This window comes from Phodopus roborovskii, unplaced genomic scaffold, assembly GCF_943737965.1.
Source record: "Phodopus roborovskii unplaced genomic scaffold, PHOROB, whole genome shotgun sequence".
NCBI lineage: Eukaryota > Metazoa > Chordata > Mammalia > Rodentia > Cricetidae > Phodopus > Phodopus roborovskii.
This window is the reverse complement of record NW_026126547.1, coordinates 8,967,678-8,972,706: the sequence shown is the minus strand read 5'-3', so window position 1 is coordinate 8,972,706 and position 5,029 is coordinate 8,967,678. Positions and strand designations below refer to the sequence as shown.

Genomic DNA, 5,029 nt, shown 5'->3' with positions numbered 1-5,029 from the left:
TAAATAATATGGCATTTAAAATGGTTTAGGGTTTTACTTAACAGTGAGGCACAACTGCTCCTGGCAACACCACCTGCATCAGAAAGGAAGATGGACCTTGAAGAAACACATTATGGAATTTGCTATCAATATGGCAAGAGTAGATATTTGGGTAAGATACTGCTCTTGTCTAGACTGTTTGAGTTTATGCTGTATAAACTGGACATGCAGGACCCACAGGAAAGTGATTGCTGATACAAGATGGACATTGCTACAGGGTTCCTGCTTCATAGAAGAGTCTGCCAGACTCTTCTCTGCAGGTCCCAGAGAAAAGTGACTGACAAACTGCCAATACAGATGGACAGTTTAAAGTTTCCTGGTTTGCTGAGGAGTCTTCCAGACACACTATGGCCTATAGGCTGAAGATGGAACATTTTAGAAGTACTTCAGGTGACTGACCAGGTGGCGAATATTCTCTGTCATTTCTAGAGTTTATATATTATTCTTCTGTGGTCTTTGACGGAGTTGAAGACATAGTTATGGGTATAGTTTTCTTTAGTTAGGATTAAAGTTAAGTTACATATAGGACTTCAGACTTATAAAGTTAGGATAGATGATGAAATATATTGTTTAAATCTTGCTAAATGTTAATGGACTAATGTAAGGAGTATGGTTTTTCCGCCTGCCGCCTGGTCTTGTCCCGCAGCTGCGCCAGCCCCAAATAATACACAGAGACTCTGTATTTGATACAATGCTGTTGGCCCTGTTACTTGTTTCTTATCGGCTAGCTCTGCCTTAATTATTAACCCATTTCTGCTGATCTATGTATTTCTCTTACCAGGGAGGCGGCTGGCGTCCAGCTCTCTCCTGACTCTCTATCTTGACTCCTCTTTACTACTTCCTATTTCCTCCTTGTCTCCTAGTCCCTCCTATCTTCCTCTCCTATTGGCCAACAGTGCTTTATTATTAACCAGTATGAGAAACATATACAGAATGACATCTCCCATCAGACTAAACATTGTTAACTGTGGTTCGTATTTGATAACTGTTTTGTTATACATTTTGCTATGGTAACATTAAAACCCTTCTTTTTATGTTAGATAGAAAAGAGAAGATGATGGGAGGTGTCATTCTGTAAATATGTTTCTCTTACTGGTTAATGAATAAAGCACTGTTGGCCAATAGGAAAAGAAGATAGGCAGGACTAGGAGACTAGGAGAAGAGAGGGAGTAGGAGGGAGGAGATCCAGGATGGAAGATAGAAAGAAAAATGCCAACCCCTCTCTCTGGTAAGAAAAGACCACGTGGAAATACTTAGGTTAATAGAAATGGGTTAAATATTAAGACAGAGCTAGAGCTAGGCAATTAGAGAAAAAAATTGAAATGTGAAGAATTTTTTCTTCTTAATATGGAAACGTGTTATATAGTAATGACAAGGTTAGTGTATTTATAGAAGAAAAGCCATACAAAGATCAATGGAACAAAGGAAGACTCTAGAAACAGACCTAATTAAACAATATTGAAAAAAATTTAGCAGTAGATCAAAAATTATTTGTGTAGCTTCATTGGCTTCTTGAACAATTCTATCTGTAGATTTTGCTATCTATATTCAAACACAAATCTGAGGTAATACATATGGAAATACATACAAATTAGTAATTTACATATTATTTAGAAATAAACACAAAGCACCTCAATGACAATTAAAAAATAAAATGTTCATAGCAAAAATCTAGAAGAATGTCTTAAGAAGCACTTGCTGGGTAAAGAATTCAAAATGTAAAGTTGATGCAACTGATCCTTAAAATTAAGAAATTTTACTGTGCCCAGCCATAGTTAGAGACTAAACACAGGAGTAAATCATTAGATAATATGCATTCTTCCAATGATGTTACAGAAAGCTCATAATTTCATACAGTTATGTCCACTATCATCATCCTTTAGAGAAGTGGCAGATAAGTCATCAAGACATCCATATATAAATACCTCCTCCTAGCCTGGTAGCATAGAAACTATTGTTAGCACTCATAACAAAAGCTAAGGAAGGTTGAGGGAAATGCGATTACTCATAAATCACTCTTAGATAAGCCGCAGTATTCCAAACTAGAAAAGTTTGCCAGTTCCTAAAAGTATTACACATACAATGGTGTAAGACCCATGGCCTCAATTGATTGTGGCAATTTCATTCAAAAGGATAAAACACTGGAAATAATCAAGTACTCTTTAGCAATTTCAAGTTCACTCATACTGTGTAATAATGTCCATGAGTGCACAAGGAAGGCTAATGGATATACATGGCACCCTCATGCAGTATTTGCTGAGTGAAAACAATCCATCCCAGAGGTCATATCCGAGCCGTATCATATTCTAATAATACCATATATAACAGTAGAGAAGAGACTGTGATTGCTAGGTGTGGAGGAAGGATGCTGTGTAGCAATAAAGACACAACATGAGGGACATTTGGATGTCCATGTTGACAAGAACAAGATGTAGTTTTAGTTTATTAAGCATCACTTAACCTGACTGCAGTCACTTGCCTAATTTAGGAAGATGTTACTTACTACTGTGAGTAACCAGGGCAAAGAATACCCACACTCCTTATAATTTCTAACATTTGCATGCAAATTTATAATTACCTCAAAACAAAACTTAATTAAAACATCCTCTGTGTCTAATACATGTGTTTAGAAGACTAGATTTTTCTTTATATGTTGCAAGACAAACACCCAGTGGCAAACAATTGTACAAGGAAGTTGGTTTAAGATTTCATCTTGTTTCTCTTAAGTCAGGCATTTAGCAATTCACAAAAACATAAAGCAATACAAGTCATAATTATAAATAACTTTAATTTGCAAAATACTTATTTTTAAAGCACCCTTTTATGGTAATACGGCATTCATTTTAATTTTTAATAAATTATAAAAATAATTGAAATATATTCATTTCTAATGCAGCAATGATGGGAGAAGCCAGAGATGATAACAATGGAAACAGAAAAGAAGAGTTTAGGAACTTTCTATCAAGTCAGACTTTTAGGTTAACAGACATCTATCTAGGTTTAAATACAAGACACAGTAAGCCTGAGGCTTAAGCAGCAAAGTGTTGATTCACAACACAATTACCTGAATATTTCTACATAATGTAATAACTGGAAAGTATAATGGCCTCCACACAAGGATGTCATGCTAAATGTCATCACATTGTTTCCCAGTAAGAAACTGGAGTCTGCCCTCATCTCAGTCTTGCCCCTTCTATGCACTCCACTTGAGGTGAGTCTGGGACCAGCTCAGGTCCACCTGCCCCACTCTCTCCTTGGAACTTCCTGGGTCAGCTCTACACATAGCACACATGGACCCTGGGACATGGACCACATGCTCTCATCTCAGTATGGCTCTGTGTTTTGAAACTCCTATGCCCATTGCTTGAGTGGACCCACCCTGGCATGCCAGACCAACTGAAGCCTGACCTCATCTCAGTCTTGGTGCACTTATGTCCTGTGTTTGTGTCTTGGACCCCCATGCCATCTGTGTGAGAACTCCAAAAGACCTCAGACCATCCACAGTTACTGACATTGAAGTCCTGACCCATCTACACCCAACAGGAGAGGCAAGCAAAGAGAGAGAAAGCACCTGCATGCACTGGAAGAAGGGATGGGAGGATGACAGAAAAAGACACATTCAACAATAAAGAGACAAATATGACAACACTGGAATGTGGGGACTCTACACCAACAAGACTGAACATACCAACACAGATGAAGCAGAAGAGAAGGTCCTTAAAAATAACTTTATGTAGATGATAGAGATCCTCAAAGAGGAAATGAGAAAATATCTTAAAGAAATGGAAGAAAAACAAACAAAAAAATTTAAAGATATCAACAAGTCTTTTGAACATAGCAAGGAAAGCCAAGGGAAAAAAAAAACAATCAAAAGAAGGATAAAATGCAAATGGTACAAGACATGAAAACCGAAATTAAGACAATAAAGAAAACAAAAAGCTGAGGATGCTGGAAATAGGAAAGCTGGGTAAACGATGAGGAACTACAGATGCAAGGATAACCAACAGAGTACAAGAGATGGAAGAGAGAATCTCAGGTGCTGAAGATCAACTAGAGGAAATAGATTCATTGACCAAAAAAAAAATCTTAAATCCAACAAATCCTTAACACAAAATATCCAGGAAATATGGGACACTGTGTAAAGACCAAACATAAGAATAATAGGTATAGAAGAAGGCAAAGAAACACAGCACAAAGAAGCATAAAACATATTCAACAAAATCATAGAAAAAAAAAAAAAACTTTCCCAACCTGAAGAAGGACATACCTATGGAAGGGTATTGAATACCTGTATGAGTATGTTTTTCCTGCCAGCCTAGACACACTGAGGCGCCAGCCCCAAATAATACAATAATACACAGAGACATTATATTTGATATAAATGCTGTTGGCTTGTTACTAGTTTCTTATAGGATAGCTCTGTCTTAATTATTAACCCATTTCTATTAATCTAAGTATTTCCACGTGGTCGCATCTTACCGGAGAGTGGGCCTGGACCTCTATTCTCTCCAATCTCTACATGCTGACTCTTCCCTACTACTTTCTATTTCCTCCTTGTCTCCTAGTCCCTCCTGTCTTCCTTTCCTATTGGCCAACAGTGCTTTATTTATCAACCAATAAGAGAAACATATTTACCGAATGACAACATCCATCATCGCCCAGCTAGCTTAGTTGGTAGAGCATGAGACCCTTAATCTCAGGGTCGTGGGTTCAGGACCCACGTTGGGCACCAAATACCAAATAGACTGGACCAAAGGGGAAAAAAAGTCCCCTTGCCACTTAATAATCAAAACATAAAACATACAGAATAAAGAAATAATATTAAGAACAGTGAAGGTAAAAGGGCATTTACATATAAAAGCAGACCTACTAGAATTGCACCTGACTTCATGGAAACTCTGAAAGCTGGAAGGTCCTCGATAGATGTCCTACTAAGACTAAGAGACCACAGATGCCAGCCCAGACTACTATGACCAGAAACACTCTCAAT

The 5,029-nt window shown here is 37.6% G+C and overlaps 1 non-coding gene across 1 annotated transcript; it reads left to right on the top strand.

The window, feature by feature from the left end:
* Positions 1–4,695: 4,695 nt before the first annotated feature.
* Positions 4,696–4,768, top strand: Trnak-cuu (transfer RNA lysine (anticodon CUU)). The gene has a single exon. It is a non-coding gene; the product is annotated as a tRNA-Lys (tRNA).
* Positions 4,769–5,029: the final 261 nt, after the last annotated feature.